The sequence below is a fragment of the Phyllobates terribilis genome, unplaced genomic scaffold (assembly GCF_046119375.1).
Source record: "Phyllobates terribilis strain yellow unplaced genomic scaffold, ASM4611937v1 Scaffold_8__6_contigs__length_399053987, whole genome shotgun sequence".
NCBI classification, from domain to species: domain Eukaryota; kingdom Metazoa; phylum Chordata; class Amphibia; order Anura; family Dendrobatidae; genus Phyllobates; species Phyllobates terribilis.
The window spans coordinates 85,799,165-85,824,984 of NW_027362768.1; positions in this window are offsets into that span (position 1 = coordinate 85,799,165).

The following is a 25,820-nucleotide window of genomic DNA, read 5'->3' on the forward strand; positions in this document are numbered from 1 at the left end:
TTAAGGTGCTTCAGGTTGTCAACCAATCTGCTGTTAGGTTGGAGGTTCCTACCTCTTGGAGAATTAATCCGGTATTTCATGTCTCTCTGTTGAAAAAAGCTGTTGTATCGGATTGTGACGCCTCTGCCTCTGTTCCTCCGGTGGTGGAGGACGGGGAATATGAAATTTCTCGCATCCTTAACTCTAGACTGTATAGAGGTAGTTTGCAGTATCTTGTGGCCTGGAAAGGTTTCGGACCCGAGGATAACTCTTGGGTGAGGTCGGATGATGTTTCCGCGTCCAGACTTATCAGAGCGTTTCACAGGAGATTTCCTGATAAGCCTGGTCCTAGGGGATCCGGAGGATCCTCTTAGAAGGGGGGGTACTGTTAGAACCTTGCTCTTAGGTTTTTTTTCCTTTGCTGGTCACATGACCTTGTTGGCTTATTTAAGCCTGCTCCGCCCTTCTGGCTTTGCTGGACTTCATTGTATTACTACTTTCTAGCTAGCCTTTGCTCTGTATCTTACTCTGTTAGTTTGCTTGGTCTACGGACCTCTATGTTCTATATATTTTGTTTGTTCGTCTGTCTGCTACTTTTTCTGTTAGGAGGTGTCCCATATTCCTCCCAGTCCTTAGTACTTGTAGGGATTCCTTCCCCACATCTATAGGTCTCCGTACAGACTAGCTTAGGACTTTAGCAGGTCTGATCGCAGGATCAGGTTCCCTGTTACATCGTAGGGATTCAGCTGAGTTCTATCGTAGGGACAGATCTCCTCTCTTTCCTTAGCTCTGGTAGCAGAACATAACAGTATGCAGATGTAAAAAAACTTTTTTATTCCGTGAGTAACATGAAGCTGCGTGCCATAAGCCACCTTGTCATTTTGTGGCGTTAAAATTCAGCTGTTCTCAGAGTAAAATAAACAGTTTTTTCTGTTGCTAACAAGAGTAAAAAAAAAATTATTTTCTGTGACAAACTTGATACAGTCCACCACATGTCACCTTGTCATTTTGTGGCAGTGAAATTAAGCTGTGCATAGAATGAGTAAACAAACTATTTTTTTTCTGTTGCTAACAAGAGTAAAAAATATATTTTTTCTGTGACAAACGTAATGCAGTCCGCGATAAGCCACCTTGTTCTTTTGTGTCGGTGAAATTAAGTTGTATGTACACTAAGTAACCAAACCATATTTCTCTGTTGCTAACAAGAGTAAAAAAATATTAAAATATTTTTTTGTTCCAATTGTGATACAGTCCAACATAAGCCACCTTGTCCTGTGACTAAAGTGATACAGCAGGCTAGATCTGAGTTTGAAATATCTTGGAGCATATATTCTATGCTATTCAGGCCTCATCCACAGTAAAAAATACTTTGTTCTGTTACTAACGTCATACAGTAGGGGACATCTCAGTTTGAAATACTTTGGAGCATATTTCCAATGTTATTTAGGCATCATCCACACTTAAAAAAATACTTTCTTTTGTTACTAACATTACACAGTAGGGGACATCTCAGTTTGAAATAGTTTGGAGCATATCTTCTATGTTATACAGGCGTCAGCCACACTAAAAAATACCTTCTTTTGTTACTAACGTCATAAAGTAGGGGACATCTCAGTTTGAAATAATTTGGAGCATATCGTGTATGTTATCCAGGCATCATCCGCAGTAAAAAATATTTTCTTCTGTTACTAATGTCATACAGTGGGGGACATCTCAGGATGCCAAGGGAAGGTGGATTACTGCAATCGAGGGGTTAGTAACGTAATACAGTAGGGGTAGGGTACATCTCAGTTTGAAATAGTTTGGCGCACATCTTGTAAGTTATACAGGAGTCATCCACACTTAAAAAAATACTTTCTTCTGTTACTAATGTTGTACAGTAGGAGACATTTCAGATTGGAGCATATCTCATATGTTGTACAGGCCTCATCCACTGTAAAAAAAAATACTTTCTTCTCTTACTAACATACAGTAAGGGAGTAGGGGACATCTCAGTTTGAAATAGTTTGGAGCATATCTTGTATGTTATAGTATGTTATACAGGTGTAATCCACACTAAAAAAAATACTTTCTTCTATTACTAATGTGACACAGTAGGGGACATATCAGTTTGAAATAGTTTGGAGCATATCTTGTATGTTATACAGACATCATCCACACTAAAAAATATTTTCTTTTGTTGCTAACGTCATGCAGTAGGGGACATCTCAGTTTGAAATAGTTTGGAGCATATTTTGTATGTTATACAGGCGTCATCCACACTAAAAAATACTTTCTTCTGTTACTAACGTGATACAGTAGAGGACATCTCAGTTTGAAATAGTTTGGAGCATATCTTGTATGTTATACAGGCGTCATCCACACTAGAAAAATACTTTCTTCTGTTACTAACGTCATACAGTAGGGGACATCTCCGGATGCCAAGGGAAGGTGGATTAATGCAATCGAGGGGGGTTTGTGATACCAGACAAACTGTTAATGTAGGTGCAAGAGGCGAGGAACAAATGGAGGAGGAAGAGGTGATGGGCGAGCAACAGTCAGAAGATGAAGAGGAAAATTATCCCCTGTCTATTGTTCGTGGTTGGCGGGAAGGAACAGAGGAAACAAGCATCAGAGTTACCCAGCCACCAACACAGCATGGGCTTGGACCTCATAGAAGAGACTGACATATGAGTGCCTTCTTGCTGCACTATCAGCAACATTATCCTCATATAGTTATGATTCAAAATAGTGCTGACTACTGGGTTGCCACTCTGTTAGATCCACGTTATAAGAGTAAATTTTGCCAGATGCTTCCCGCCCTGGAAAGGGACCTGCGAATGCTGGAGTATCGAAATACGCTTTTACACAACCTTAAGAGAGGTTTTCCCCAAGACAGCAGTGAGGCACACCGTGTGCACCGCAGCTCTACACTTCCAACCTCCAGCACGTCAATTCATCTTCGCCAAAATATTAGCAGCAGCAGTAGCGTAAGTGGCAGAAGCAATTTCTGTGAATCCTTTCACACATTTTTTAGACCAGCTCGTGCACCAGCACAATAGAGTACAAGTCTGACACGTGGTGAACAACTGGAGAGGATGGTGCAGGAGTATCCAGAACTCAATATTAATACCATCAGGGAGGGGTTGGACCCTTTGATATTTTGGTCTTCAAAAATGGATGAGTGGCCTGAGCTCGCCTGTCACGCTTTGAAGGTTTTATCATGCCCTGCAGCCTGCATTCTCTCAAAGTTTGTCTTCAGCGCTGCTAGTGGTGTCCTGAAGGATAAGCGCAGCCGGCTGTCCTCTGAAAGTTTAGACCCCCTAATTTTCATCAAGATGAACAAGTCATGGATCTCCAAGGACTTTTGCACACCAGTCGCAGACTGCACAGACTAGGCGATGTTGTAGTTTTTAGTGTGCTGCATTGAACTCATGTAATTGCAGTTTGTGATATCTTTAGCATGGCTTATGTGCCTTCTCTTGCTGCTGCTGCTGCTGCTGCTGGTGTTAACACAAATTTTTGGAAATGTGAACACTCCTGATTGGGTCTCCATCCACTGGGTTGGCTGTAGTGGAAGAGGTGTCCTTCCTAATTATACTATTTGTACTGTACTGAAATTGATGCCACTTCGCTGGTGTCTGCCATTAATTTTTGGAAATGTGGAGACTCCTAATTGGGTCTCCATCTGCTGGCTTTGGTGGAAGAAGTGTCAGTCCCCATTATACTAGTTCTACTCCACTGAAATTGATGCCACTTAGGTGGTGTCAGACCCTAATTTTTTTAAATGTGAATACTCCTGATTGTGTCTCCATCTGCTGGGTTGGCTGTAGTGGAAGAGGTTTTGGTCTCCATTATACTACTTCTACTCTGGTGAAATTGATGCCACTTCAGTGGTGTCAGGCCCTAATTTTTTTAAATGTGAACACTCCTGATTGTGGCTCCATCTGCTGGGTTGGCTGTTGTGGAAGAGGTTTTGGTCTCCATTATACTACTTCTACTCTGGTGAAATTTATGCCACTTTGGTGTTGTCAGACCCTAATTTTTTTAAATTTCAACATTCCTGATTGGGTCTCCATCTGCTGGGTTGGCTGTAGTGGAACAGGTTTTGGTCTCATTATACTACTTCTACTCTGGTGAAATTGTGTCACCCTGACCTGGATGCCACAAGTGTAATTAAAGCTGTGTCTGAGAGCAAGGGGGAGGTTCTCTAGTCAGGGGAACATTAGCATGCAATGCCTCCTGTCTCAGGCCAGTAGGGGGAGCTGGCTGCCCCTATAAAAGCTGGTACTGAGGGCAGGGTTAGGGAGAACTGGACGACCTATCTGAGGATTCAGGTCCCAGAGCAGAGAGGGACAGTTGTGTTGCACCTAAGAGGAAGTGTGGCAGGAGGAGAGCCACAAGCCAGAGACAAGAGGCGAAGCAAGCCTGTCTTGGCAGATAAGAGACTGACTTTACCAGACTTTGGTGTCTGAGGCTGGAAGGATTCCACATCCCCCAGCAGAGAACCAGTCCGCAAGGGACTGTATATTCCTTGGCCTAAGAAGCCTGGAGGCCCTGCCACAACCGAAGGGACCAGTAAAGCCGCACAAGGCTGGGAGCAGAAAGGAACCCACGTCGCAGGCCATACAGGCGAGAATACACGGAAAGCTTGGAAACGTGGGCTGTTACCCTATAACGAGGAGATAGCCAGAAGGAGCGCAGAAAGCACGGTAGGCCTACACCCTCACCCTGACCAGGGCTAATTTCCCCGTTGCTCTCAGACATCCAGGTCCCCTCCTAGCTGGGACTGTTTATGGGTCAGTTTACCTGTTTTAGTAAAGACCCTGGACTGCAACTTGTTGTCTGTGTGCTCCTTGCTCCTCCAGCACTATCAGCACCGGGACTCTCACTACCATCACTCCCACCATCCACTACACTGCCCTGGGGCCGCACTCTTCCCGTGGGGAGTCACACCATGCCAGCTGCATATATCATCAGCCCCAGCGGTCTGCCCTGCAGCGGCGGTTCCTAATGAACGCAAATCCACGGGTGGCGTAGTCGGACAAAACCAACAGCACAAAACGGACTACCACTGGCCTGACCACCCTGAGCCATGGAACCGGGTTGCCACTACTACTCCCATCGTTCCCCCTATTGCCCGGATCCGAGTGCCCCACGGCCCAGGGAGCGAGTCAGCTTTGGCGTAGTCGGCAGGATTTCGTGCCCGCAACCACCGAGTACTGCGTGCCTGAAAAAAACTTTTGTAACTTATCTGTGGCAAAGTTTCCCGCCGTCTGGAGTCGTTTCCCGCCATCCGGAGCCGATTCCCGCCATCAGACGCCATCTTGGACCTTTTCCCGCCGTCTTCTGCCGTCTTCCCGCCATCTGCAGCTGTTTCCCGCCATCGGACGCCATCTCCAGGACGCCGCGCGGGAAGAAGAGGGGCGTGGACGTCAAAACCGCGCGAGATCCGAAGCTCCGCCCCACGCACCGACGCTGCGCAAGGTCCTGGAAGGGAGAGACAGCGACGCTGACGTCATCAGGACGCGACGCCAGGTCCTCGTCCATAGCAGCAGCAGCGGAGCCGCGGCCTACAGAAGAGGATCGTCGGAAGGTAGGCCACGCTTAACTAGGGGGGTAGAAAGATGTCGGATACAGAGGCGCCCACTACCACCAACGCAGCTGCAGCAGCGGTGATGCCATTTTCCCTGCCCTACATCCCTGGAGCGGCCTGGCTGCCCAAGTACTCAGGGGAGCCCCATGCCCTAACTGACTTCAAGGAAAGGCTATACAGTTTGTTCCACGTTTACCCCCTGACAAAGGAACAGAAGGTCAGCATATTGACAGGGCAGTTAACTGGCGCAGCCCAGAGGGAGGTAAAATCATGGCCCACTGAGGAGAAAAGGACTGTGAAGGGTATACTGGCCCCGCTGCAGGGTACCTTTGACACACGTACCTCCGCTGAAATTAAAATGAGGTTCTATGGATGTAAGCAGCGGGCACAGGACAGCATCAGAGACTATGCCCTAAATCTGCAGGAAGCCTTGAGGGCTATTCAACAAACTGACCCTGGCAGTGTGCAGGAAACGGACAAACTGCTAACAGAACAATTCATAGAAGGTCTGCTGTCCAGCGCCCACAGGGCCCAGCTGCGCCTCATGTTCTTTCAGAACCCCGACCTGACCTTTGCCCAATTTAAGGACAGGGCCATAAGGGTGCTCCGTGAATCCGCAACCAGTGGCGCTATAAACCCCCGGCGCCCTACTCTCACCTACCACCAGGAGGCGGCGCCCTCCTCTATGGACCCCGTGGGGGCTGATGCACAGGCCCTGAACCAAGCCCCGTCGAAAGACCTGCACCACCAAGTCCAGGAGCTGACCAGGAGCGTCGCAGCGTTGACCAGGACCGTCCAGGCGTTGCAAGTGGACCCGTCAAGACCCATCGAGCTGGCTTCAAGTCCGGAGGATGTCCCGTGGCGTCGACAGAGGAGGATCCCGTCGTTCCGAGGGATGCCCACAGACCACTACGCAGAGGATGGACAGCCCATTTGCCGTCGATGCAACCAGCCCGGACACATTTCCAGGTACTGTAATTTAAACGGGTCCAACCTGGGGCAGAGGGCCGACCCCCAGGCATAAGATCACCAGGCCCTTACAATTGGCGTAATAAGAACGTTGGGGGGCGCCCGGTTTTACCCGTGGTGCTGGACGGTATCCCCATGAGTGCCTTGCTGGATACTGGGTCGCAAGTAACCACAATCCCTTATGTACTTTTTAAGCAGTATTGGACTGATGCTGATATCACACGGTATCCAGACAGTAACTTGAGCATCATCGCCAGTAATGGCTTACCCGTGCCGCAGATGGGGTTCAAGGAGATGACCATTAAAATTGGTAAAGTTGAACTGCCGGCACAGGGAGTGATTATTGTGGACATTGACCGTTGTGAAAGTCACCCTAAAATAACTGTGGGTACTAACGTGATTGAAAATTGTCTTTCAGAGGTAATTGTAATCTTACAACAGGTGGTGGTGAATGCTAGTTCCAGCCAACAGAGAGTCCTCAACAAGGAGATAAAAGCCCTGATGAGACGGCAGTAGGTAGAACTGTCTGGTGGTGAGATTGGTAGCGTAAGACTCAGTGATCCATTCCCCATTTCCATGCCTCCCAAAAGTGAAATGATGATCTGGTGTCGGACTGCAATCGGGTTGAGAGGTAGAGACTACCAAGCCATGGTAGAACCCGTGTACTCAGACAGCAGGCCCACCATTTTGACAGCCCGGGGGGTGGTTGATGTCCGTCATGGGAGGGTGCCCGTCCGCATCCTCAACATTGGGGAGAGGGAAGTACACTTACCCAGGTACGCTACACTCGCCAAACTGTTTGTCGTCGAACACAAAGCTATCAGGGCCGTGGAACCCTTGCCTCCATCTCCACAGGCGGAGGGTAATGGCTCCCAGAAACAAAAGGAGGACTGGTGCCAGAAACTCCATGTGGGTGCTGACTCCACTCCCCTGCACCAAAAACAAGGAGTCTACCGGGTGGTACAGGAGTACGAGAGAGTCTTTAGTAAGCACCCGCTAGACTTCGGCAGAGTAAAAGGGATAGAACACCACATCCCCACAGGGAGCCACCCACCAATAAAAGAGAGGCACAGACCTGTACCCCCTGCACATTATCAGAACGCCAAGGGCATGCTAAGGGAGATGAAAGAAGCTGGGGTCATTAGAGACAGCTGTAGCCCCTGGGCAGCCCCCTTGGTTCTGGTGAAAAAGAAAGACGGCACCATGAGAATGTGCGTGGACTATAGACAAATCAACCGTATCACTCACAAAGACGCATATCCGCTGCCTAGAATAGAAGAGTCTTTAGCCGCACTAAAATCTGCTAACTTCTTTTCTACTTTGGACCTTACTAGCGGGTACTGGCAGGTTCCTGTGGCAGAGGCTGACAAGGAGAAGACCGCCTTCACCACCCCGATGGGACTGAGCGAATTCAACTGTATGCCTTTCGGGCTCTGCAACGCACCAGGGACCTTCCAGCGGCTGATGGAATGCTGTCTAGGGCACCGAAACTTCGAGACGGTCCTCCTTTACCTGGACGACGTGATCGTCTATTCGAAGACCTACGAGGACCATCTCAAGCACCTGGCCGAGGTGTTCGAAGCCCTGGCAGGCTATGGCCTGAAGGTGAAACCATCGAAGTGCCACCTGCTGAAACCAAAGGTCCAGTACCTAGGGCACGTGGTAAGTGTGGAAGGAGTGGCCCCCGACCCTGACAAGGTCATGGCAATCAAGAGCTGGCCAAGCCCCTCGAACATCAAAGAGGTGAGACAGTTTCTCGGGTTGGTAGGCTACTACCGAAGATTCATCCCCGGGTTCACCAAGATGGCAGCTCCTATGCAGGACCTCCTGATCGGACAGTCTAAGTCCAGGAGCCAAAAGCCGCCCTTCAAGTGGGATAAACCGGAAGAGGAGTCCTTCCGCCAGCTAAAGATGGCCCTCACAGGGGACGAGATCCTGGCCTACCCTGATTATGGCCAGCCTTTCATTCTCCACACAGATGCCAGTAATGTGGGACTGGGAGCCGTACTGTCCCAAAACCAACAGGGCAGAGAACGGGTGATCGCATACGCCAGCCGGAAGCTGAGACCCACCGAGAGGAACCCGGAGAATTACAGCTCCTTCAAGCTAGAATTCTTGGCGGTGGTGTGGGCCGTGACGGAACGCTTCAAGCATTACCTGGCCTCCGCAAAGTTCACCGTGTACACGGACAACAACCCGTTGACACACCTGGACAATGCAAGACTGGGTGCCCTAGAACAGCGGTGGATGGCCTGTCTCTCCAACTATGACTTCGTGATCAAGTACCGGGCAGGCAAAACCAACGCCAACGCGGACGCCCTATCAAGAATGCCTCACTTACCTGAAGGTGACGGAGACCCAGAAGAGCTGGAGGAGGTAGAACTCCCTGCGTTTCACCGGTATGGAGCCGCTCAACACTCTCACCGCGTGAAGGAGGAGGATCTAACAACTGTGATGATCAATCCCCTACCTCACCACAGCTGGGCCGAGACCCAAGATAGTGACCCTGCAGTCCGCCTGGTGAAAGATCTGCTGACCCGGGAAGACGCCCGCCTAGATCCCGATGCCCCAGAGGAAGCCAAGCAGCTATGGAAGGAGAAGAGCAAGCTGTTCCTCTACGAAGGCAAGTTGTGCAGAAGGATTGTCAACCACCGGACGCACGAGCTGACCTGGCAAGTCGTGGTCCCAAGGCGGGATGCAGCTATGGTCCTGGGAGCTTACCATGACAGAGCGGGGCACTTCGGTTGGAAGAAACTGGAGTTCCTGCTAAGAGGAAGGTTCTTTTGGGTCGGCATGAGGGGAGCTGTAGAAAAGTGGTGCAGAGACTGTGGCCCTTGTCACCTGAGGAGGAAGGACCGTGCCAGCCAGAAGACACCCTTGAGGCCCATCGTCACCACACAGCCTCTTGAGCTGGTAGCTCTGGACCATGTCAAATTGGCTCCCAGCCGGTCAGGATACATCTATGCCCTGACAATCGTGGACCACTATTCCCGTTTTCTAGTGGTGGTCCCGGTAAAGGACTTGACAGCCCAAACAGCGGCCAGAGCCTTCCAGCAATACTTCTGCCATCCACACGGGTATCCGGAACAGGTCCTGACAGACCAGGGTCCAGCGTTCGAGGCTGAAATCTTCCAGGAGTTCTGCAACCTCTATGGCTGTAAGAAGATTCGGATGACGCCTTACCACCCCCAAACCAACGGGATGTGTGAGAAGATGAACTATATAGTCATTGATCTCCTGAAGACGTTGCCCCTGGAGGAACGCAGCCTGTGGCCAGAAAAATTGCCGGACCTGGTAGACATGTACAACAATATCCCGGTGAACGCTACAAACTGCACCCCGGCTTACCTGATGCGAGCTAGACCAGGTAAGCTGCCCGTAGACCTGGAGATGGGAGTCCTAATAACTGAGGACACCTCCCCGGATGCGGACTGGGATACGGAAAGGCAACTGCAGTACAAGAAGGTACAGGAGAGTGTGGAGAAGAGCCTGGCCCAGGTGAGAGAGAATCAAGAAAGACTCTTCAACCAACACGCCCCTGCTAGTCCCCTAGAACCTGGTGAGCAAGTCCTAAAGCGAAAGAGAAGGCTACATAAGTTGGACGACCAGTGGGAAAGGGAACCCTACACCGTACTGCAGTCTGACCACGACAACCCAAAGGTGTGCGTAATCACCAAGGACGGAGGAGAAACCACTAGTGTCGTCTCCAGAGACCACCTCAAAAGGTGCCCCGAGCAACTCCGTAGTGCAGAAGAGGATCAGAGTGACCTTGAACCCGCAGAGGACAAGGAAGAAATGATCAGCACCGTTCTCGGAGAGTTCCCTCAGTCCTGGACTCGCATAAATGATGCTATAGTGGTACCCGTCCTGCATTTCCTGCAACCGGCACAGCAACAACCAACACCAGAGCCGGAAGGTGAAGAGGAGCAAGCAGTTCCAGAGGCAGAAGAGCCTGTTACAGCAGCCCAGGAGAGTCAACCCTCTGCTGACAGTGAGCCTGCCATGCCTGCGGTAAGCCAAAGAACCCGCAGACAGCTGCCTGCCCTACCTGTACACCCGACTGGTAGCTGTACCCCTAATGCTAGTGGGGAAAGCCAAGTCAGTCCACCACCAGACAGTGGGTTAAGGAGGTCAACCAGGAGCACAAAGGGACAGATACCCGCTCGCTGGAGAATATAGGGTGCACAAAACTTGTAAATAACCCTGTTGCCAAATGTTGAATTGTTTGCCAGAGTTACCTGCATGTTTATTAATAGCGTGTTTCAGTTTCTTGCAGCTACCGTAAGGACTCAAAGGTTATGGACTTTTTGTAACCGGGACCTTGTATGGACTGCATTCTGAGCCTAACCCAGGAATGAACTAAGACTGTGAAGGACTTGGGGTAGGACAGACCCCCACCTGGTTAAGGCTCCCGTTGTTTTGGTGATATGGACACCCGGTCACAGACCACACTGTGACCTAAAGAACTCAATTTGTGCGTCGTCTGTCTATTAATGTTTTATTGTTATGCATATTGTCTTTGTTTATTGTTTAGTCCCGGAGTACTAAATTTCACTAGGGGGGAATGTGTCACCCTGACCTGGATGCCACAAGTGTAATTAAAGCTGTGTCTGAGAGCAAGGGGGAGGTTCTCTAGTCAGGGGAACATTAGCATGCAATGCCTCCTGTCTCAGGCCAGTAGGGGGAGCTGGCTGCCCCTATAAAAGCTGGTACTGAGGGCAGGGTTAGGGAGAACTGGACGACCTATCTGAGGATTCAGGTCCCAGAGCAGAGAGGGACAGTTGTGTTGCACCTAAGAGGAAGTGTGGCAGGAGGAGAGCCACAAGCCAGAGACAAGAGGCAAAGCAAGCCTGTCTTGGCAGATAAGAGACTGACTTTACCAGACTTTGGTGTCTGAGGCTGGAAGGATTCCACATCCCCCAGCAGAGAACCAGTCCGCAAGGGACTGTATATTCCTTGGCCTAAGAAGCCTGGAGGCCCTGCCACAACCGAAGGGACCAGTAAAGCCGCACAAGGCTGGGAGCAGAAAGGAATCCACGTCGCAGGCCATACAGGCGAGAATACACGGAAAGCTCGGAAACGTGGGCTGTTACCCTATAACGAGGAGATAGCCAGAAGGAGCGCAGAAAGCACGGTAGGCCTACACCCTCACCCTGACCAGGGCCAATTTCCCCGTTGCTCTCAGACATCCAGGTCCCCTCCTAGCTGGGACTGTTTATGGGTCAGTTTACCTGTTTTAGTAAAGACCCTGGACTGCAACTTGTTGTCTGTGTGCTCCTTGCTCCTCCAGCACTATCAGCACCGGGACTCTCACTACCATCACTCCCACCATCCACTACACTGCCCTGGGGCCGCACTCTTCCCGTGGGGAGTCACACCATCCCAGCTGCATATATCATCAGCCCCAGCGGTCTGCCCTGCAGCGGCGGTTCCTAATGACCGCAAATCCACGGGTGGCGTAGTCGGACAAAACCAACAGCACAAAACGGACTACCACTGGCCTGACCACCCTGAGCCACGGAACCGGGTTGCCACTACTACTCCCATCGTTCCCCCTATTGCCCGGATCCGAGTGCCCCACGGCCCAGGGGGCGAGTCAAAATTGATGCCACTTTGATGATTTTAGGCCCTATTTTTTTTAAATGTGAACACTCCTGATTGTGTCTTCATCTGCTGGGTTGGCTGTAGTGGAGAAGTGTCCATCCCCATTATACTAGTTCTAATCTACTGAAATTGATGCCACTTCGGTGGTGTCAGGCCCTAATTTAGGGAAATGTGAACACTCCTGGTTGGGTCTCCATCTGCTGAGATGGCTGTAGTGGAAGAGGTTTTGGTCTACATTATACTACTGCTACTCTGTGAAATTTATGCCACTTCGCTGGTGTCTGCCATTAATTTTTGAAAATGTGGAAACTCCTGATTGTGTCTCCATCTGCTGGGTTGACTGTAGTGGAAGAGGTGTCGGTCTCCATTATAATAGTTATACTCTAGTGAAATTATTTCTTTGATGCATATATTGTTCTCACAGGTGTATACATGATAAAATCAAAATTGGTTTTCTTACTACCGTGGTATATAAAGGAAGCTACTTTTCATCTTTTAATTCTTTGGTGCTGATATTGTTTTCCATACAGGGGTACACATTAGTGATGAGCTAGTACTAAATGTGCTGCTCAACTTAGTGGTTCAGCGGTTTCTCAAAACCCATATCTTCCACAGGTGCTTGTGAAAGTATGCCGCGTGTGTGCCCATTTCAGAAAGTCAGCTACAGCTTCCGCCACCCTGGCAGTGCTTCAGCAGCGTTTTCAGCTTCCAGCTCACTGACTGGTGTGCGATGTCCCCATACATTGGAATTCAACGTTGCAGATGTTGGGAAGGATTTGTGAGCAGCAGAGGGCAGTTGTTGAGTTACAGCTTCAACACGCCCTTTGGAATCAGGTCAGCCTCTGCACATAAGAGCTGATGAGTGGGCATGGATGTCTGACATCTCTGCCATTCTCCAAAACTTTGAGGATTCCACCAAGATTGTGAGCATTGATGATGGCATAATTAGCATCACCATCCTCCTTCTCTGTCTACTGAAACATTCACTGTTCACAATTAAAGAGGAGGCACTGTAGACGGAGCAGGGAACTATACAGGGTGATGCTACACAGACCATCTTAACGCGGATTGGGTGATAATGAGGAGAATGAGGAGGAGAACATGGACAGTCATCCTCTTGGTGAGGATAAGAAAGTCTTGGCTGTCTTGGAAGTCTTGATACCCCTCTTTCAGTCTGTGGGAAAGCTGTATGAGTTTTGCTTAATGATGACCTTCAGTGGCCTAAACTGTGGCATTGCTTATGAACGTTATTTCTCAAAACGCACTGCAGATCAGGCCATTGTCCAACTCTGTAATCATGAAATTCAAGGCGCAAAGATCTTTGTATGTCTAAGCACCACCGAGAAGTGTTTGCTGATGTTAAAATAATTAAAATATGAATAGCTCTCAGTAGCGCACAGTAAAATGCATTGCGAATAAATGCACATTGTTAGGAATTACATTTAATAGGATTTAGCAGAATGACATTTTGGAGAGATCATGACATAGTCCATTTCTTGGTGACATTTAGATGATTTAGGTGGTCTTGCAGGTATCTGTGTTCGGGGAAGTTTGCCTGCTTTATTGCGTTCTGCTCCTCAATCTGCTGGCATTGCTTATGGAACAAGCTGCATTAGAGGACTTCCTGGGAGAAATGACAGCCGGAGTAGATACAATTTCCCTCTATGGCAGTCCTTTCACCGACCTACAGAATATGGGTGTAGTGAAATACAACTCTCACCGAGAAGCAGCCCTGGCTAAGAAAAGTTTGTGTGAAGGTTCCCGGACACTCTATGGCTCCATTTTTACTGTGGACTGGCTCCAGCAATCTATAGGACTTAAGATGCAATCTGGCACCTTAGCAAAGTCCATTTCTGTTCTCCCTCTAATATCTAACTGTCACGGATGTGTCAGGTTTGACAGACAGTCATGCTGGATCTGGCTGTAGAAGGTTGCTGCAGTTGGCATTGCAAACATCTTCCTGATCCTTTCATTATCCCTCTCACTCTAGGACCCTGTGGTGATCTTCACCTTGCTTGGAGATTATACTTTTAGGACCCAGCAGTGATTCTCAACTTCTGCTAATTACCACACCCTTGCTGTAGCCTTATATATATACTTAGTTTCTCCAGAGAGTGCCTGATGATAGACTATTCTTAACTATTCAGGCTTGGAATTCTAGTAGTCAGTTGGCTAGAATTTCCTTGGAGTTCCTTTGTGGATTGTAGCCATGTTCTCTCCGGTGTTATCTTAAAGCTAAGTGCATTCCCTTGTATGTTTGCCTGGTTTGTACTTTTGTTTGCAGTGAGGCTGACTAGTGCTCACCCCTTCCCCTCCCTACCTAGGGTCAAGCTCTAGGGTCAGCTAGGGCTAAGGTATCCTGCTCGGCGATAGGTGCGGAACCTATGTAGGGTCAATAGGAGAGTCAGGGTGTCGTTAGAGCTGCTTAGGAGTCTCCACTCTCCCTTTCCCTAGTTGTAGAGATCCTTCCCCTGCTTCCATTGTTATACGCTGGGTTCTCCCCATACCTAGCATGACAATAACAAATAGGTCATGCTTGAGAAACTTGCACCTACTGCCACTCAGCTCCTTTGAGAGAAACTAATATTTGGGCAGCCAGTCTGCCAAATAAAATTCATGAGATATGGAAATTGTGGGTGGCTTCGCTTCTGGTAATGGGTGCTGCTAATACCCAACCATGGTGTGCCATAATTCACTGAATATTCCTGGCTGGTTGGAGACAAGCTCATTCCTACAGAAAAGTACCAGCAAGCTAAGAAGATGGTGGCCTCTATCATCATGAAGGGGTTAGCTCGTTGTTAGTGTTGAGCATTCCGATACTGAAATATCGGGTATCGGCCGATATTCGCGGTATCGGAATTCCGATACTTAATTCCGATACTATTGCAATATCGTATACCGGAATCGGAAGTTCCCATAATGCAATGAGACATTTTCATTTTATTCAGCCAATGAGGATCCTAAGAAGTGTGGGCACATCCTGTTAGGCATGTAGGCATCTTAACTAATGGCATGGCTGTGATTGGCTGCTGAAATGATGTCATGATGCACTATAAAAGCCACCGCCGCCATTTTGAGCTCACTCTGCTGTGAATTCAGTTAGGGATAGGACGCTGTTGTTCTGAGGGACAGTTTTAGCTACCTATTTGCTCTATACTGCTTTACCCAAGCTACTTTCTAAATCACTGTGCCTTGCAGTGCTAGTGCACAGTTCCCTGTGCTGTTCACCGCTATCTGCAAGGTCTGTGTGTGTGAGTGCAGCTCACCCTGTAGTGTGTGCTTCAGCCAAGTCTGGTTGTAGTGCACTCAGTGTGTGTCACTGCCTCATACATTGTCCTTTTTTGCCAATTCATAATTTTTCCTGATATCTCCTATTAGTGTGGTGGTTCCATCTGTATTCAGCTAAATTGGTTCCAAACACACTATATAGGAGTAGATAGAGAAATTTTTTTCCGTCTTGCAGCACTAGTGCACAGTGCTCTGCATCTGTACTGTTCACCGCTGTCTGCAAGGTCTGGTGTGTGAGTGCAGCTCACCCTGTAGTGTGTGCTTCAACCCCGTCTGGTTGTAGTGCACTCAGTGTGTGTCACTGCCTCATACATTGTCCTTTATTGCCAATTCATAATTTTTCCTGATATCTCCTATTAGTGTGGTGGTTCCATCTGTATTCAGCTAAATTGGTTCCAAACACACTATATAGGAGTAGATAGAGAAATTTTTTTCCGTCTTGCAGCACTAGTGCACAGTGCTCTGCATCTGTACTGTTCACCGCTGTCTGCAAGGTCTGGTGTGTGAGTGCAGCTCACCCTGTAGTGTGTGCTTCAACCCCGTCTGGTTGTAGTGCACTCAGTGTGTGTCACTGCCTCATACATTGTCCTTTATTGCCAATTCATAATTTTTCCTGATATCTCCTATTAGTGTGGTGGTTCCATCTGTATTCAGCTAAATTGGTTCCAAACACACTATATAGGAGTAGATAGAGAATTTTTTTTCCGTCTTGCAGCACTAGTGCACAGTGCTCTGCATCTGTACTGTTCACCGCTGTCTGCAAGGTCTGGTGTGTGAGTGCAGCTCACCCTGTAGTGTGTGCTTCAACCCCGTCTGGTTGTAGTGCACTCAGTGTGTGTCACTGCCTCATACATTGTCCTTTATTGCCAATTCATAATTTTTCCTGATATCTCCTATTAGTGTGGTGGTTCCATCCATATTCAGCTAAATTGATTCCAAACACACTATATAGGAGTAGATAGAGGAGCCTTTCTGCAGCATTGGGCCCTGCAGCCCCAGCCAGATTAGTATTAGCCTATTTTTTGCAGCCTCATCTATTGCATTGTAGGTTACCTTCCTACATTGTAATAGCTACAAAAAGTTTGTGATACTATCGTTATTACATCTTTAGGCACATCCAGTGTCTTTTTGTGACAAAAAAAACCTAAATAAAGTTCACCAAACACTCCACTTTACAGTTGTGTAGGCCACATTAGCTCATATTAAAGTCTAGTCCACACTTTATAAAATTAGTGTTTCTTATACCTGTTAGCAGCTGTTCAGGAATAAGCACACTAAGCCCTTAGTACTTTTCTGCCTATCTTTATCAGTCTACCAAGATGAAGAAGGCAGGGAGTAAGGCATGTGGTCGTGGTCGTGGGCGTGGGCGTGGAGTTTCTGCAGGGAGAGGACGTGAGGATTCTGTGCCTGCAGGGAGAGGACGTGGGGATTCTGTGCCTGCTGCGGGCACCAGTGACTCAGCATCCCCCAGTTTTACCAGGGAACAGTCCTTTATGCGCAGCTTTGTAGGAGCTAGCAGTACCCCACTGCTGCGCGAGGACCAAATTGAAGCCGTTGTCGGATGGATGGCAGCTAACGCATCGACTTCAATTAGTTCCAGATCCTCTCAGGTCCTGAGCACTGAAGAGCACCCATCTGTCTCTTCACCACCTGCCAAATTGCCCAGGCAGTCAGAGAGCCCTGGACAGGAGCCATCTCTACTTCTGTTCTCTGAATCTCTTGGCTTGGAAAGAGGGGGCCAGCCAAGCAGAATTCGAGAATTTGAAGAAGAGGTAGTATGCAGTGATGCGCAACCGTTTTGTCTCTCTGAATCTGAAGAGGCGGGTGGGCCAGTGCCTATGGTCAGCAGCACACCTCAGTACGCATCTGATGATGAGACTCAGGTGCCACTTTCTGGTGCGTACTGTGCTGTCGAGACTACCCAGGAGAAGCAGTTGTTTGAAGAGGGTGGTGTAGATGATGAGGTCCTTGACCCATCATGGCGTGAGGGACAGGAAGGTGGTGGGAGCAGCTCTGAGGAAGAGATTCCCCGAACGGCCCAAAAAGGAGGGAGAGGGAGGGGGCAGACTTGGTTGCCTGTAGCCTCCACTTCGGCACCCATTAGGAGCATGGCTCTTCCAAAATCCAAAGCGGGCGCTCCCAAGACTTGCAGTGCCTGGTCCTTTTTTGACACAGTTGCAGATGACATTTGCTTTGTCAAATGCAAGCTGTGTAATCAGAAGGTGAAAAGAGGGAAAAGTGTCAGCAACCTCAATACCACAAATATGTGGAAACATGTGCGGACCAAGCACGTGGTGGAGTTACACAAACACACTGAAGACCTAGGCCAACCTACAGCGCCACCTACCACCTCTTCAGCTCGTGTTGTAGCCTCTTCCTCCAGCTCACACACAGCTGGTTCGGCTTCCTCACAGGATCGCCATGGAAGAATCTCTGGCACTGTTGTACAGAGACACAGTGTAATTCCACCCACAGCACCACTTTCCCAGTCATCCTCACACTCCCAGGCCAGTCTACAGCCATCGTTAGCACAGGCATGGGAGAAAAGGCGCCCATACTCGGCAAACCACCCCCGAGCACAGGCTCTGAATGCTGGCATTGCTAAACTACTGGCCCTTGAAATGCTATCATTCAGGCTGGTGGAGACTGACACATTCCGTAACTTTATGGCATTGGCAGTCCCACAATACAACGTGCCCAGCCGCTTTTATTTCAGCAGGCAAGCCGTCCCTGCCCTGCAACATCATGTGGAGGGAAAAATTAAACATGCGCTACAAAACGCCGTCAGTAGCAAGGTCCACCTGACCACTGATGCGTGGACCAGTAAGCATGGACAGGGACGATACCTTTCCCTCACTGCCCATTGGGTAAATGTTGTGGAGCCGGGTACAGATCTTGAGAGTGGCGCTGTACGTGTTCTGCCAACTCCAAGGATTGCAGGAATCCAGTCTGTACACATTGACTCCTCCTCATACTCCAGTTCCTCTGAATCAGCGCTGCAGGAGCCGTCACGGTCTACCTCCACATCGACCCGTGAACGGTTACCTGTTATGATGACCGATATGAGCACAGCCGTGGCCAAACGTCAACAGGCCGTATTAAAATTAATTTCTTTGGGGAATCGAAGCCACACAGCGCAGGAGCTCTGGAATGCCATCAAGCAGCAGAGTGACGTGTGGTTTGTGCCAGCGAATCTCCAGCCAGGCATGGTAGTGTGTGACAATGGCCGAAATCTGGTGGCAGCTCTGGGCCTAGGCAACCTCACTCACATCCCATGTCTGGCACATGTGCTCAACTTGGTCGTGCAGAGTTTTTTGAGGGACTATCCGGATCTTGATGCACTGCTTCACAAGGTCCGCATAGAGTGCGCTCACTTGCGGCGTTCCAGCAATGCAAGATCACGCATTGCAGCTCTGCAGCGCCGATTATGTCTTCCGGAACATCGCATCATATGTGACCTACCCACCAGGTGGAATTCAACGTTACATATGTTGGAGAGGTTGTGTGAGCAGCAGGCAGCAGTAATGGAGTACCAGCTGCAGCAGGCGCAAACAAGTCGCAGTGCGCGCCGTTCACACTTCACCACCACTGAGTGGGCCTCTATGAAGGACATTTGCCACGTTTTGCGTGCCTTCGATTATTCCACGCGGATGGCGAGTGCAGATGATGCACTAGTCAGCATGACTATCCCCCTTATCTGCCTGCTTGAAAAAACACTGCAAGCACTAAGGGACGAGGTTTTGGAAGAGGTGGAGGATGAGGAGTCACAAATGCCATCTGCTTCTCTACAGTCTGCGCAACGTGGTTCCTCACAAAGGCCTAGGCAGGGGACACTTTGTGAGGAGGATGAGGAGGAGTCAATGGATGAGGAAGACATCTGTCCAGAGGAGGGAGGTACACAATGCTCTAGTAGTCAGTATCTAGAGCGAGGGTGGGGTGATGCAGAGCAGGCAGAGATCACGCCTCAAGCAGGGGACAGCGTTTCTTGGCCAGTTGGCAGTCTGCAGCACATGGTTGATTTCATGCTGCAGTGCTTCAGAAACGACCGCCGCATCGCCCACATTCTCAACACGGCTGATTATTGGGTGTCCACCCTCCTAGATCCTCGCTACCGGGACAACTTACAAAGCCTCATAACACCATTGAACCGGGAGCGTAAAATGCGGGAGTACCAAGACGCACTGGTGCATTCCATCATGTTCTCCATTCCAACCGAGAGCAGTGCTGCTAGTGCTTTACAAAGCAGCTCAGTGCGTCGAGGCAGTGGAGGAAGCTCTGCACAAAGAGGGAGCAGAAGCAGCGCCTCAGCACAAGGCAAGACCAGTATGGCCGAAATGTGGCAAAGTTTTGTGTCCCCGCCGCCACAAATGTCTACACCATCACAGACAGCTCCAGTCAGCAGGAGGCAACGTTTCCGTCAGATGGTGACAGACTACATGTCTTGCCCTCTTAGTGTACTCCCAGACGGCTCTTCTCCCTTCAAGTTTTGGGTCTGTAAGCTGGATACATGGCCAGAGCTTAGTCAGTATGCACTGGAGGTGCTAGCTTGCCCTGCTGCTAGTGTATTATCGGAACGCGTCTTTAGTGCCGCAGGTGGTGTACTAACAGACCGTCGCATGCGACTATCCTCCGATAACGTTGACCGGCTTACTTTTCTCAAAATGAACAAGGCCTGGATCTCTCATGAATTTGCCAGTCCTCTTCCAGAATAAATAATTGGTTGGCAACAGTATCCAGGTCTCCTGTTCTGTTCATGTTTCTACCACCTGAACTGTAATCCCTGAGCTCCAACACCGCCAGTTGGCGCTCGGAAGTGCCGTCTGCACAGTCAACACTTGCTGCCGTGTTATTGGGGTTCAGTAACGTCAGCTGTTCTCCTGCTGTGCGGACGGCAATTTCTCCTGATTTGTCCACATCCACTGTACTACACATTTTAAAGTTGCTCCAATTACTCCTCTGGCTCCTCTGTTTTCATTCTTATCCCTGGGCTCCAGCACCGCCAGTTGGCGCTCGGAAGTGCTGTCTGCACAGTCAACACTTGCTACCATGTTATTGGGGTTCAGTAACGTCAGCTGTTCCCCTGCTGTGCGGACGGCAATTTCTCCTGCTCTGTCCACATTCTCACTACTACAGATTTTAAAGTTGCTCCAATTACACCTCTGGCTCCTCTGTTTTCATTCTTATCCCTGGGCTCCAGCACCGCCAGTTGGCGCTCGGAAGTGCCGTCTGCACAGTCAACACTTGCTGCGGTGTTATTGGGGTTCGGTAACGTCAGCTGTTCCCCTGCTGTGTTCACGGCAATTTCTCCTGCTCTGTCCATATTCACTGTGCTACTTATTTAAAACTTGCTCCAATTACACCTCTGGCTCCTCCGTTTTTAGTATTTACCCTGGGCTCCAATACCGCTAGTTGCTGCTCAGAAGTGCCGTCTGCACAGTCAACGCTTGCTCCAGTGTTATTGGGATTCAGTAACGTCAGCTGATCCCCAGCTGTGTGTCCGGCAAATTCTCCTGCTTTGTCCACATCCACTGTAGTACGGATTTAAAACCTCCTCCAAATACACCTCTGGCTCTTCTGTTTTTAGTATTTACCCTGGGCTCCAGCACCGCCAGCTGGTTCTCGGCAGTTCCATTGGCTCTTGTACCTTCTGCTACCCATCCGGGTTCCAGTACCGTCAGCTGGTTCTCGGCAGTGTCTTTGGCACGGGTACTCCCTCCTGCCCAGCCTGGTTCCAGCACGCCAGCTGTTTCCGGGTAGTGTCAACGTCACTTTGCCTCCAATGCGTTGTCCTGTCGTGTTGCGGTCGGGTTAGCCGACTCTATGGTGCCTGCAGTTTAGGTGACTCCTATGTGGGCTGCGGGATCTGGCAATGAAGGCTGGTTCCATAGTGCCAATAGGACAAGCACCCTCTGTAGGACTGTGGGTTTTGGTAACTGCGGCCGGCTCGCGGCCTTGAACTTTTTTTTTACATGGGTACCTTCTGCTACCCATCCGGGTTCCAGTACCGTCAGCTGGTTCTCGGCAGTGCCTTTGGATTAGGTGCCTCCTTCTCGGTATCCAAGTTCCACCAACGTCTGCTGGTCCTTGGTAGTGCTTTCTGGCACAGGTACCTCCTGCTTAGTAACCGAGTTCCAGTAACATCAGCTGGTCCTCGGTAGTTCCATTGGCTCTTGTACCTTCTGCTACCCATCCGGGTTCCAGTACCGTCAGCTGGTCCTCGGTAGTTCCATTTGCTCTTGTATCTTCTGCTACCCATCCGGGTTCCAGTACCGTCAGCTGGTCCTCGGTAGTTCCATTTGCTCTTGTATCTTCTGCTACCCATCCGGGTTCCAGTACCGTCAGCTGGTTCTCGGCAGTGTCTTTGGCACGGGTACTCCCTCCTGCCCAGCCTGGTTCCAGCACGCCAGCTGTTTCCGGGTAGTGTCAACGTCACTTTGCCTCCAATGCGTTGTCCTGTCGTGTTGCGGTCGGGTTAGCCGACTCTATGGTGCCTGCAGTTTAGGTGACTCCTATGTGGGCTGCGGGATCTGGCAATGAAGGCTGGTTCCATAGTGCCAATAGGACAAGCACCCTCTGTAGGACTGTGGGTTTTGGTAACTGCGGCCGGCTCGCGGCCTTGAACTTTTTTTTTATATGGGTACCTTCTGCTACCCATCCGGGTTCCAGTACCGTCAGCTGGTTCTCGGCAGTGCCTTTGGATTAGGTGCCTCCTTCTCGGTATCCAAGTTCCACCAACGTCTGCTGGTCCTTGGTAGTGCTTTCTGGCACAGGTACCTCCTGCTTAGTAACCGAGTTCCAGTAACATCAGCTGGTCCTCGGTAGTTCCATTGGCTCTTGTACCTTCTGCTACCCATCCGGGTTCCAGTACCGTCAGCTGGTCCTCGGTAGTTCCATTTGCTCTTGTATCTTCTGCTACCCATCCGGGTTCCAGTACCGTCAGCTAGTCCTCGGTAGTTCCATTTGCTCTTGTATCTTCTGCTACCCATCCGGGTTCCAGTACCGTCAGCTGGTTCTCGGCAGTGCCTTTGGATTAGGTGCCTCCTTCTCGGTATCCAAGTTCCACCAACGTCTGCTGGTCCTTGGTAGTGCTTTCTGGCACAGGTACCTCCTGCTTAGTAACCGAGTTCCAGTAACATCAGCTGGTCCTCGGTAGTTCCATTGGCTCTTGTACCTTCTGCTACCCATCCGGGTTCCAGTACCGTCAGCTGGTCCTCGGTAGTTCCATTTGCTCTTGTATCTTCTGCTACCCATCCGGGTTCCAGTACCGTCAGCTGGTTCTCGGCAGTGCCTTTGGATTAGGTGCCTCCTTCTCGGTATCCAAGTTCCACCAACGTCTGCTGGTCCTTGGTAGTGCTTTCTGGCACAGGTACCTCCTGCTTAGTAACCGAGTTCCAGTAACATCAGCTGGTCCTCGGTAGTTCCATTGGCTCTTGTACCTTCTGCTACCCATCCGGGTTCCAGTACCGTCAGCTGGTCCTCGGTAGTTCCATTTGCTCTTGTATCTTCTGCTACCCATCCGGGTTCCAGTACCGTCAGCTGGTTCTCGGCAGTGTCTTTGGCACGGGTACTCCCTCCTGCCCAGCCTGGTTCCAGCACGCCAGCTGTTTCCGGGTAGTGTCAACGTCACTTTGCCTCCAATGCGTTGTCCTGTCGTGTTGCGGTCGGGTTAGCCGACTCTATGGTGCCTGCAGTTTAGGTGACTCCTATGTGGGCTGCGGGATCTGGCAATGAAGGCTGGTTCCATAGTGCCAATAGGACAAGCACCCTCTGTAGGACTGTGGGTTTTGGTAACTGCGGCCGGCTCGCGGCCTTGAACTTTTTTTTTACATGGGTACCTTCTGCTACCCATCCGGGTTCCAGTACCGTCAGCTGGTTCTCGGCAGTGCCTTTGGATTAGGTGCCTCCTTCTCGGTATCCAAGTTCCACCAACGTCTGCTGGTCCTTGGTAGTGCTTTCTGGCACAGGTACCTCCTGCTTAGTAACCGAGTTCCAGTAACATCAGCTGGTCCTCGGTAGTTCCATTGGCTCTTGTACCTTCTGCTACCCATCCGGGTTCCAGTAACATCAGCTGGTCCTCGGTAGTTCCATTGGCTCTTGTACCTTCTGCTACCCATCCGGGTTCCAGTACCGTCAGCTGGTTCTCGGCAGTGCCTTTGGATTAGGTGCCTCCTTCTCGGTATCCAAGTTCCACCAACGTCTGCTGGTCCTTGGTAGTGCTTTCTGGCACAGGTACCTCCTGCTTAGTAACCGAGTTCCAGTAACATCAGCTGGTCCTCGGTAGTTCCATTGGCTCTTGTACCTTCTGCTATCCATCCGGGTTCCAGTACCGTCAGCTGGTCCTCGGTAGTTCCTCAGCTTTCTTGTACCTTCTGCTACATTTCCAAGTTCAAGCTTTTTGAAATGGTTCTTGGTAATCACTCTGGATCTCCCTGACGAGGACCCTGAAGACGAGGACCCTGAAGACCAACCCTAAGAAGACGAGGACCCCGAAGACAATGACCCTGAAGACGAGGACCCTGAAGACCACCCCGAAGAAGACGAGGACCCTGAAGACCACCCCGAAGAAGACGAGGACCCTGAAGACCACCCCGAAGAAGACGAGGACCCCGAAGACGAGGACCCAGAAGACCAACCCGAAGAAGACGAGGACCCCGAAGACGAGGACCCCCGAAGACGACGACCCTGAAGACCACCCCGAAGAAGACCAAGAAGATGACCCTGAAGAAGTTGACCAAGAAGACAAAGAAGAGAAGACAAGCACCAAGATACAGAAAAACAAGAGACAGAAAACCAAGAAGCAGAAATACAAGAAGCTGCAGAACAAAAAGCGGAAGAACATTAAGCATAAGACTAAAAATCAGAGCAAAAGATAATATCTAAATTATAAGCAGAAGATGACTAAGCAGTGTATGGGGGTGAGTCCGTTCCTCCTCGTGGTGCCCCTGGAAAAGACCTGCTGCTGCAGGCCAAACTGAACGCGGACAAATCCTGTTGTAAATCTTTTGTGACGGGCAGAACGAAAGGTGTAATGTCCAACCTTTTATAGATAACAACTACAGGAATGCCTGTCACAAATAAGAATATGATGAAGAAGAAGAATATGAAGAAGATGAAGAAGTAGAATATGAAGAATGTAAAAAAAAGAATAATACGAAGAAGGTGAAGAAGAAGAAGGTGAAGAAGAAGTGGATGAAAAAGATGCTGAGGATGATGAAGGAGAAAGTGTGGGAGAAGTAAAAAAGAAGGTGAAGAGCATGGAAGTAGTGAAACATAAATATCTGACAAAATATAAAAATACTTAACATAGTTAATATTTCCGTAACTCAGAACATAATAAAAAAATATTAATTCCTGCTATTCCATTTGACTGGGCTAAACCTCTATGCCTTTATTGTCTCCCCCACCTCCCCCAATACATTCTACATTATTCTTAGTTGTTTTCCTTCATGTAGAAATAACCTACAAGGAAAGAAAGGGTTTATTTTAATTCCGATATTTATGTCCCATTGACTTGCATTGGTTTCCGGTATCGGAATCGGCGATATCCGATACTTTTTCGGTATCGGTCCGATCCAATCCGATCCGATATTTCCCGATATCGGAAGGTATCGCTCAACACTACTCGTTGTCTAGGAGATCGACCACTGCTGCTGTCTACCTTGTAAAGATTGTGTTGAAGCTTGCAAGTTGTCACAGGTGTACTGCGACAGAGAGGAGCCAGAAGACTGCAGCATCTGATTCCTCCCACTCCTGTTAATCTCCTCAGTTGTGAGCTCCTGGAAGCTTACCTTCATTTAGGCTCTCAGCTGTCCAGTGTTAGCCACTCCCCACTCCAATATATACTGGGCTTTGGCAGACTATCATTGCCAGAGCTAGCTTAGCCTGCATGGTGCTAGGAGTGTGGAGGAGAGTTGTTGTTTGAGAAGGCGTTTGGAGGATTAATACTAAGACTGTTGTGTGGTTTAGGTTGTGTATAACCCTTTTCTTCTTCTATTTGTTTTTTCCCCATTCTCCACTCCTCGATATTAACCTCTGTTGTTTGTGTGCATATATTTGTATGATTAGTATTTTCCTTAAGCACTGTTTGTATTACCTTGTTAGTCTGGTTGGAGTATTGCCATACACTACTACTCCCCTTTTCCCTGGGTGGGGGAAGGGAACAGACTGAGGGCGGATTGAGGAGCTCAGACAAGGTACGTGGCCCCGCTGTCTTCACCTTCAGAAGTAATCCGGGGAACAGGGCCAGCTAGGGCACCCCTAGCCTTAGGGACAGGGAAGGAGCCCCTGGCTCCGGGATACTCGACAACAGAGTCGTGACACAAGGATTGAGAGGTTACATTGGCGAGTCTGCTTTTTATACCAGACTCGCCAATCCTGCTGTTTTCATAGTTTTAAGTGAGAACAC